The sequence below is a fragment of the Danio rerio genome, chromosome 2, assembly GCF_052040795.2.
Source record: "Danio rerio strain M-AB ecotype USA chromosome 2, GRCz13ab, whole genome shotgun sequence".
Classification (NCBI taxonomy): domain Eukaryota; kingdom Metazoa; phylum Chordata; class Actinopteri; order Cypriniformes; family Danionidae; genus Danio; species Danio rerio.
The window spans coordinates 4,915,001-4,926,008 of NC_141022.1; the positions used below are offsets into that span (position 1 = coordinate 4,915,001).

The 11,008-nt window shown below is 37.0% G+C and overlaps 1 long non-coding RNA gene across 2 annotated transcripts in view; it reads right to left on the reverse strand.

Moving 5' to 3' along the window:
- Window positions 1-2,746, reverse strand: part of LOC137487664 (uncharacterized) — a 2,837-nt gene extending 91 nt beyond the window's left edge. The window contains exons 1-6 of one of the 2 annotated variants that reach the window (XR_015478148.2): window positions 2,700-2,746; window positions 2,273-2,379; window positions 1,141-1,267; window positions 888-973; window positions 545-587; window positions 1-446 (exon numbers count right to left, since the gene is read on the reverse strand). The exon at window positions 1-446 is cut by the window's left edge and continues 91 nt beyond it. This is a non-coding gene — a long non-coding RNA (uncharacterized LOC137487664). The remainder of the gene's footprint in view (window positions 447-544; window positions 588-887; window positions 974-1,140; window positions 1,268-2,272; window positions 2,380-2,699) is intronic. The other variant, XR_015478149.2, reaches the window with a different exon arrangement.
- Window positions 2,747-11,008: the final 8,262 nt, after the last annotated feature.

The window sequence follows — 11,008 nt, forward strand, 5'->3', positions numbered from 1 at the left end:
AAATGTTTTATTAGTACAGACAGTATCAATATGTATGACCAGTGCTCAAAAAGGCTGCTTCAGTCCTTTGGTCCAAACTTGATGTGTTATCAGAGCAATTTGAAAGTTCAATATAGCGTCACTCATAGTTTACTTCTGAACTCATAGTTTTCTTGTGAAATTACATTTTAAACTTGGCGTGCAAATCTTTCACTTCGGGTGTTTCCTTGGTCCTCCATATCAAACACAGCAGTTTAAATGAAGGTATAAATGCTGTAAACTTGTGTGAAAACAAACTGGAGCAAGGAAATCTCATCAAGCATGTCCTGTGAATGAAGTGCTTCCCAGCCACAGGATGACCTTTTTATCCATGACGATGTAGCAGCTGCTGATCACTCGTCTGGTGGTTCCTGATGCACAGATATAGGGTGATGCTCATCTAAGAACTCTTCAAGACTCCAGCATGACTAAGAAAAATGTTTAAAAAACAAATTGCAATCAAATTCTATGATATATTTAAAAGAACATTTAAAGTAAATAAAACATTCAAGAAATCTAAACTCACCTTTTGAAAATCTTCATGATGATCCACAACTTGACTCTCCCAGCTGGTTGAGGTGACAGGATATGGAAAAGTAGAAAAAACACATATATCACTGTTGGATCTCCAAAAACAATTAGGTTAACCACTATGACTAGAACTGGAAAAACAGGCAGCTGTCTGTCCAGAATCCTGAATTTAACACAACACTTGGAGCAAAATTTAGAGGAGCTTAAAATCTTTTATATCATTTAGTGATGCTGACTTCCCCAAAATAATGGCCACAGTGTAAAAAATATTCATAAACTTCATAAACAACAGTTTTCTGTAAGTGTGTGCGTGCGTGCGCGCGTGCATGTTTCTTTACCAGATTCAACTTGTTAGGCCCTTTCAGGTCCAGTATTGACGCCACCTTTACTGGAGTCTAGCAGATGTTTCAGGTCCAAATATAACCTAAAATATTAGGATAAGCAGAAGTGTAAAGTAAAGAGCAAAACATTATTTAAGTAACAATTCACCCACAATACAAAACCTATCACCTTCATGTCATTTGTTATTCTTTAATGCTCTAATACCCTCTCAGCTTATGTTGAACAAATACAGAACTTTATCAAACATACCTTCATTATTATCACCACATATGACCAAGAAGGTGTGCTTGGTCATTTCACCAACTCTGGAAATACACCATCCGTCTCTAATCAGCCACCGTCACAGGGTCTTGTGTTATTGTATAGAGAACTGTGGCTGTTAAAAAAACAACAAAACATTAGTATCTAACACATATGCATAACCTTCAGATAAAAAGGAGAGATGAACATCACAAAGTATGCCTCACACTTTTTCACATATCTTTTGATTCAGATGTTGATTATTGATAATAAATCTACAAATCAAACCTGTATCATCATTAGGCTGCTCAAATATGAATCAGTTGATTAATTTTACAGACAGGTGGCTGTTTACAACGCACTAAATTGTCTTTCATAAAACGGAAATGTTGTGTACAGTACTTGCTAAGTTTAGCCTATAGTTTTAAGCACAATATCATGCGGGAGAAAAAGCTTGACTAAGATGTTCCTGACTACATAAATAGCCTAACTTACTAACGTCAGACATCCCGAGTTGGAAAAAGTAATTTTCGGGGGATACAGAGTTGATTTGCGGAAGGTAGCGGGAGAGATGAGAACCTGAAGAGCAACGGGATGAGGTGCGCGCGACGTACCTAAAGAGCGGTGGGGGTGACTTGCGCACGACGTACCTGAAGAGCGGTGGGGGTGACTTGCGCGCGACGTACCTGAAGAGCTGGGAGGGATGCGGTGGAGAGGGGTGTGCAAAGTGTTTAATGACCGGGCGGGAGACGCGCGATTTCCGGGAGATTATCATTCATTTGCGGGCATCTAAGTTACTTGGGCATCTGGGAGTCTCTGTGCATTTGCGGGATAACGTTAACGTTAGTCCCGCAACTTCCGGGAGAGTAACCTTAAATGTCTGAGAAAGTGCAAACGCGGTCATTTAAAGACATTAATGTTAACATTCCGACTTTAATGGTTGTCAACGCTTAATATTATTCAAGCGTAGGTTATCACGCGAGTCTAAGAACTAACGGTACGTTATATGGACGGCCACGAATGAACCAGTTTAAAAGGGCCGCGGTGTTTAAAATAACCAAATTAACGTACACGAATAACAAACAATCATATGTTTTAGTCAGGAAGCCTTTTACAAGTAAGCATATGTTCATTTACTCACCAGACATGTTTTAGAAACTCTCCAGAGCGTATGGAAACCGTCCTGTGTTGCCGTTAGCATCCGGGCAGAGTAGGCTAGGCTGCTCCGGGGATTCCCTCGCTAGTTTGCTTCGAATTAAAGGAGAAGTGTCGATTTTATTTTACAGATGGGTAACAACGCACAAAATGGCATTAAGCGTGACAGAAATGTGTTGAACATGTACATTTGATGTTTTTATGCACTATGTATGCGTGAGCATATATAAAAACATTCTTGAAAAGAAGTCAATAGTAATGCAGTTAAGCTAGATACACAAACGACCATGAATGAACCGCAGAAGATTAAAATTGTCACTCCATTCTAAAGTTATTAACTTAACAATATGTTTACAACTGTATTTCATTAAAGAAAGTCAGTAAAATACCTTAATTTAGGTAGTTTGACTCACCAGTTGCTGTTCTAAACCTCAGATGGAAAATGGCGTCTGGAAAATTCTTCAGTGACTGGGGCTGCATGAATTCCCGGATGTTGGAAATAACACCACCAAGTGTTGAAAAGATAACTCCTTGATTTCGCATTGAATAAAATCAATTCTAACTCTTATTATATTCATTTATCAAAATCTAACTCTTTAACGTCAACACTTTACTCTGAAATGCTTCAACACCGAGAATTTAACTCAGATGAATTTGCTGTGTATATATATATATATATATATATATATATATATATATATATATATATATATATTGGATGCAAAAAACAGTGCGTGAACTTTGTAGCAACATTGTGTGTGACTCATCATTGTAACTCCACAACAAATACATCAAATAATCATTGGGAAAGTTCTTACTGTAGTATTTCTCACAAACGTTACTGAGATCTGCTTCCTTCATGTCTGTGCTGATGATCTGACGCAAAAGAAGCAGAGATTGATTCACACTCTGTCAGACACATGGGAATGGTAGCCTGGAATAACTCGTTTTAAAGGTACAGGCAATAAAAACAGCTACAATGTGTTCAAAGCAGAACATCCTAATGTTCTGAAAGCTATAATAAATAATCTGATGTGTGTTTATAGCTGCAACTTTACAGACACATTCTGAAGACACAATAAATCGTAAATCTTGAAAAAGGGGTAAAATAGGTGCCCCGCAGGGGTAAATCTTTTAATTTTAAGACACAGGCATGAGTGTTTTACATTTTCTGTAAGGCTTCTGTTTTGAAGATTTTCAGATGCTTGCTTTAGCAGCAACATTTCGTTTTGTTTTTATCCCAAGACCAAAAATACAGCCTTTTCCTGGATCCTTACTGAGAGTGACCATGCAGACCTCTTGGCCAAGGCTGCCTATTAATTACCCACTGGACTTTAAAATTTCCTGTTTTCCCCTCCTTAATTAGGCTAATCTGCCCTGAACTTTAAAGAGAGGAAATACCTAGAAATAGTTCCCAATTTTCAGCACGTTCAATTATTTTGTGCCGAGTAGCAGATTGCATCAAACCGTGTCCATCGACAGTGCTTGATCGCAGGGGGAAATGATGTCTGTCATTTCTTCCTCCGCCATGAAGGGTAAAATGTGGGAATTTTTCAGAAGGAACAGCGCCTGCCGTGGGCATGGCCAGTGCCCAAGCTGTACGTGCTCAAGGTCAGGGCCATCCACCATCAATCTCGGACCATTATGTTTATTATCATTACTTGCGCTTACTCACTGAGCACAGAGAAGAGTTGTTGACTTATGCTCCCGGTTACTTTTCAGTAAAAGTCTCACACTTTCAGTAAAGGTTCAGCAAGTGTGATGGGCGAAGAGAGACTTTCCTGTGGAAAAAAAGACTTAGTTTTGCCAATATAAGCTTTATGAACGTCATTTCTCCTACTAGCAACCTTCCAAAAGCACCTGTCTGAATAACATATACCTAGGGCCAGATGGAATCTGCGGATGTTTTTTGCTATTTCTGCGGAAAATTTTGGTAAAAATCTGCGGATTTCTGTGGAATGATTTTGGGAGTATCATAACTAAAACTTTAATATGGGAAATATAATACCTTTTTTACTTTTATTTAATGTTTAAAATGCAAATCCAATTAGATTCACTTTATGTGGTAAAAAAAAGTAAGTCTCTTATATAATATATCTACTAAGACAGAAAATATTAGGAAAAACAAGATTAATTTGCTTACCCCATTGGCAGATTATTTTGCTTGTTTCAAGAAAAAACTCCCTTAATATTGGGATATTATTTCTGAAAACAAGACAATATATTTTGCTTGCCTAGAAAATGTTTCTTGATATAAGAATTTTTAGATATTTGGACTAGAAACAAGACAACAAATCTAAGTAAGAAAAACATTTTTTGCAGTGCGCGCGCAGATTCCTTGTGGGCCTACATATACCTTGCAGTAAGGCAACCCCAAACCCCAAGTTGGGACAGTATGGAAAACGCAAATAAACAAAGAAAGTAGTGATTTTTAAATTTACTTTGACTTGTATTTAATGGCTGACAATATGAACACAAAATATTTCATGTTTTGTCTGGCCAACTTCATGTAATTTGTAAATATTATGCCTGTAGCCAGTAAGGGTTCAGGTAGTTTGAACGAAACGTCCAGAATTTGTCCTTTTATTTATTTTATGTAATTTAATATTATATATTTATTATATAATTAATATAATATATTTATATTCAATATCATATTATATTTTGGCAAAATAATCGTCTTCTAGAGGCCTTTGCCTTTCATATAAGCCACTTCTGATACCAAATGATCAACTAGAAGTCCAGTTATTATCTGTTGTTCCTAAAACTTGGAAAGGTGACAAGACTTTTGTCAGGTAGTGTACAATTTTCTTTGTGTGTGTGTGTTACTAAATTAACAAACATCTACTTTTTGTATTATTTAAAATTTTAGTTTTTATAAATATTATTTTTGTGTCTGTCCCTATGTTCTGGACAACTCTGTTACATCAGTTATAAAAAGCTTTTAAAGCCCCGTTAGGAAAAAACATGTGACTAGCACCAAGGCTGCGTACAAAACCGTCTACTGCTCAGTAGGTACTGCATTTTATTTTAATTGTATACTCGGCCATTTGAAAAGTACATTCTATACAGTATGAACGTTAAAAGTATGAATGGAATTCGGACATACTACATCCGCCATTTTGTCATAGTCATGTGACCTACCTGCCTCAATTGCGTCGCTTAACTCCCATTCATGAATTCGCTCAGGGGGCATTATGGGATAGCGCAGCGTGCATGGGATTTACACTCCAGAATCTCGCCGGAAGTAGTAAGTCATCCCGGTCCTTCTCGCATACTGATTTTCCAATTCTATGAATTCGGACATACTACTCGGCTCGCATACTGATTTTAGCGCACTATATAGTATGGAAGAATGCGGTTTCGGACGCAGCCCAAGTGATGACACTTCCTCTGGAGGGAAACTCTGGAAGGCATTGCGTCGTGTCGTTATTATTTTCTAACTTTCTCACATTTGTGATAAATGTTTAGCAAGCATCAATAGTAGATTAATCATTTGTCAACTCTGTTATTCCGATACTTCTAACTAAAACACTAATACAAATGCATACATTTTTGTTTTCTGTTTAGCTTGATATTAGCATGTTGAGCTAAATCACAAAATGGTGGAAAATGTCAACTATAGTTGTGTCTCATTTCAGAGGCGTCCTTTGAAGGTTAGTCTTTCGAAGTCCGCACAGGCCAAACCGAGCGTTCAGAGGACAGATCTCATCACTATTTTTTTCTGTAATAAATTGTGTAATGGCGAGGCAGTGGCGCAGTAGGTAGTGCTGTCACCTCACAGCAAGAAGGTTGCAGGGTCGCTGGTTCGAACCTCGTCTCAGTTGGCGTTTCTGTGTGGAGTTTGCATGTTCTCCGTGCCTTCGCGTGGGTTCCTCCGGGTGCTTCCAGGTGACCTCTAAAAAAACGTCTGCTAAATGTAAATGACAATTAGTTACAGATTTAAATGTTCCCTATATCACATTTTTTAAATTTAATAATAGATTCGCTAACTTTCCTTCGACTTGGTCCCTGAATTATAATTAATCGCAGCAATGGAATAAATCACGCTTCCAATCACAATTATGAATTTAGTTTGCTGTAATTTGATAATTTGTTGTACATTTACTGTATATCATTCCAGTTTAAAGAAATTATACGCACAATTCTGGATTGAGTAATGTGGATTTTGCTTACTCACGTGAATCAGTTTGTGGTTGTTTTCGAGGGACTGTAGCGTAATGGTCAGAAAATATGTTAATGTGTCCAGGAAGAGAGGCCAGCCTCTGGTGCACCCTCCTCTTTGGCTCACCACAGGAGAAAAAGGTTAAATAAATGTTAGTGGTGTGATAACCCGCCTGCTTTCTGTAGGGGGGCAGGCAGACTTTAAGAGGCGGCGTAACAAATGTCACAAATGTTCACCACAGGACTGGATATTCACCATCACCGTTTCAATTCTGGCAGCCCGCTCTGTTTTTGTACTTCTGAAAACAGAATTTTGATTTATATCACTGATAATATAATCGTAAATTTTCACTAACAATCTGCAAAACAGAAATGGCAAACAGCACATTAAATTAAACATGACATTTTTAAGATGAAAAAAAAAATTAACTGTGGCTGCTGACGGGATGATTTAGTCTGTGGTCAAAAAAGAAAAGAAAACTGTAGAAGAATGGTAATAATATTGACCCTAAAATGGGTTTAAAACAATTATAAACGGCTTTTATTCTAGCCGAAGTCAAACAAATAAGACTTTCTTCAGAAGAAAAAAATATTATCAGACACACTACCTGAATATGTTATGCATCATTTGGGAAATATTTAAAAAAGAAGAAAAAAAAATCACAGAAGGGCGAATAATTTTGAAAAAAAACTATATGTGTGTGTGTGTGTGTGTGTGTGTGTGTGTGTGTGTGTGTGTGTGTATGTATGTATGTATGTATATATATATATATATATATATATATATATATATATATATATATATATATACATATATATATATATATATATATATATAAATCATTCATTCATTTATTCATTTTCTTATCGGCTTAGTCCCTTTATTAATCTGGGGTCGCCACAGCGGAATGAACCGCCAACTTATCCAGCACGTTTTTACGCAGCGGATGCCCTTCCTATCTCTGGGAAACATCCACACACACTCATTCACACATACACACACATACACTACGGACAATTTAGCCTACCTAATTCATCTGGAGCACCCGGTGGAAACCCACGTGAATGCAGGGAGAACATGCAAACTCCAAACACACACACACACACACACACACACACACACACACATATATATATATATATATATATATATATATATATATATATATATATATATATATACATACACAAAACAGTTCTGTCTGGTTCTCAAATCTGATTGGTTGATAGCTGTGCGATATTCTGCAATATCAGAACTCCTACAGCCTCTTTACCCTTTGTGTATTACTCCGCCCACATACAGCCAGCAAAAAAGCAGACACTACAGATGTAAAGTTTAAAAGATGCTTGCTCAACTGTTTAACTGTCAGCTTATGATTTAAATCCGGAAGAAAGTAGTTCCTCAAACAAAAGGGTTTTTGAGACTCTCCATGTTTGATTTTGTTTTTATATACACAATTATGCCGTCAAACTGTTGTATAAACGCAATATCACACTCCTAGCAATGCGATATGGCTGTATATCGGCACTGTTGGGGGCACCAACGCACGCCTCCCACCAGTGCCGATATACAGCCATATCGCACTACTACGAGTGTGATATTGCTCATATATATATATAAAATTAAAAGTAACTAAGTATCTAATTACTTGAGTAATTTTTTCATAAGGTACTTCGAGTTTTTTACTTGAATAAAAATTTCCGCAAGTCTTTGGACTCTTACTTGAGTACATATTTTGGATACTCTACCCACCTCTGCTTGTTTGTGACATTATCATGCATGTCATTGACTTTGCAAAATACAAAAATACATATTGAGAGTCAAATCATTCACTGAATTGTAAGCCTGTAGGAATGCAGAATTCAATAACTCAATACCCTATATCTGACTAAAGTCTTGTCGCCTATTCAAGTTTTAGGAACAACAAATAATTGATCATGCCTTCATTTTAAATGATTTAATTAGAACAGTGAGGTCTGACTTTGCTTAGACAAAAGTCTTGTGACTTAAAGTCACGGTGCAGTGGAGACAGAATGAATATTGTGTCTGACTCCATCATAAGCTTTGATGACTTCCAGACTCCCAGAGTTCATTAAGATCCTTTGTATTCACCTTCAAATAACCTCAAATATGCTCAATATAGTTCATGTCTGGTGACCGGGCTGGCCAATCCTAGAGCACCTTGACCTTCTTTGCTTTCAGGAGCTTTGATGTGAAGGCTGAAGTATGGAAGGAGCGCTATCCTGCTGGAGAATTTGCCCTCTCCTGTGGTTTGTAATGTAATGGGCAGCACACATGTCTCCATACTGAATGTAACCCCAAACCTTGTTTTTCCTTCACCAAACTTGACTGATTTCAGTGAGATTTTTTGGTCCATGCTAGGTTCCAGTAGGTCTTCTGCAGTATGTGTGATTGGGATGCAGTTCAACAGATGATTCATCAGAAATATCTGCCACATTTCCAAAAGATCAACTTGAAGTCAAGTTATTATTTGTCGCTCTTACAACTGAGATCGAAGACAAGACTTTTGTCAGGTAGTGTACTTTTATTATTATTTTATGATAACTGAAGAACAATGCATGATTCAGGAAGCAGAGACAGTCAAAAATAAGTAATGGGAGTCTTTAAATTAATATTTTCAAGACAAATATCCCTAAATATACACACAGTTATTTTTAGCTTGATATAATTTGTGTTACTATGGAAATCAAATCAAATCAAATCACTTTTAATGTCACATCATCAGCAGCACGTGTGCTATGATGAGTGAAAAGCTTAGGTGCCGGCTGCAGACAGTACAAAATACAGATGCAAAGGTGCAGAATACAACAACAGTGCAAAATTGACAGCGATTTGTACAATGAATAGGTGTCCACATAGTTGTAGGCAGTATTGTTTCATGAAAGTTCTTGCCTTTGAAAAGTAATGCAAGGTTTATCTAGGAGGAGCAAAATGTACCCGCAATCGCCCACATGTGTACACACGCGCGCACGAATGTGCAGTAGCCTAGCATAACACAACATAACATAAACATCACTCTAAATCAGTTTCAACACATGGACGCATTGCTTGGCTGCCTGGTCCCGAACAGCCATTTCACATTTAATTCCTCGCTCTCCACTGGGAGTCATAGAGAACATGAAACAGGAGGATGATTTCGCCACAGTGAAGGATTCTCATGTGCATTTACGTCGGCCTGCTTTTGGAATTAACAGCAAAACTCCCCTCTCCCACATATCCCGTGCAGGGACATTTCTTTCTCTGATTTATCACTCACAAGCAAAAAAAACAAAAACTATGGTGGATACCAAAATAAATAGTGGGTGTTTTAAATAGACAGAATTACAGCGCTTTCAGATATTGCTGTTCTCATATGTATGAAAATGAGGACAGTACGCCTAGTGACTCAAGCATTATGTACATCAGTTTAGTTTGTAATCCCAGCCCAATGTCACGAGTAAACGCAACTGTTTTGCATTTTGTCAGTTTGGTGGCTAACTGGTCTCAAATGGTCTCATTTTAAAGAAAACCCTTTTAATTTTCATAAAACACTATTGAAAGTTTAAAATCTCTGTATATGTTGTCTGTTATAATAAACACCTAAAAATAGGTGCTTTTATAAAAAAAAATTTATAAACTCTAATTTTAAAGTGTACCTTTTAAGTGGTTTAGCGTGCTGTAATTAATGTTGGTGGTTCCTGCACATGTCTGTAATCATAAGAAAAAAGAAAATATCTCTACCATAATCTATGCAAAAGTTATTGTAATCCAACTGATGAGAGGTGCTGTACAAGCCACAGGGAGCGATCATTGTTTTCATATTTCACTATTTCACTATTTACTTTTGTTTGATCAAACATAATTCACTGTGTTTGGACCACATCAGATATATAAAAGGATTACTTATGCACATCACCTTAAAAACAGAGGAGAATGGCCCTGAAGCGCACAGCATAAGGTGAGAGATGACAGCTGTCTGTGCTATCTGGGGCTGCTTATTGATCAGAAATGTATTGTTTTCACTTCTGCGCCATGGAAACACCGTGATTCATTCGACAACTGTTTGATATGTGAATATAATTCAGTAAAAAGAATGCTAGAACTGTATGAGCACTGGCAAGAGCTTTCATTTGAGCTATAACTTGTACATGTGTCATATGAAAAATATGAAAATGAACCAATGTAAAATACCCAGCTCGGGTATCCAAAATACTGTGTATTTAAGTATAAATAACTTTTGTACATTAGAATAAAAACCAAAGTGATGCATATGTGCATCAAATATTGATTCTACACTTTCAAACGAAATGACTTACGGGGTCTGGTGCAATGCTAGCCCTTTAAATCTTAGAGCGAAAGTCGATGACGTCACGGACCCGGTACTGAGTCTATAGGTTTTTAGCACCAACATACTTAAGTAATGTTGAAGTATATATATATATATATATATATATCAGTATACTTCGTCTAGTATGCATACTAACATCGGTGTACTGTTATTATGCTCCCAGCAGGCACAGAACGTCAACATGACGTGTTTGTTTTGAAGACAAAATG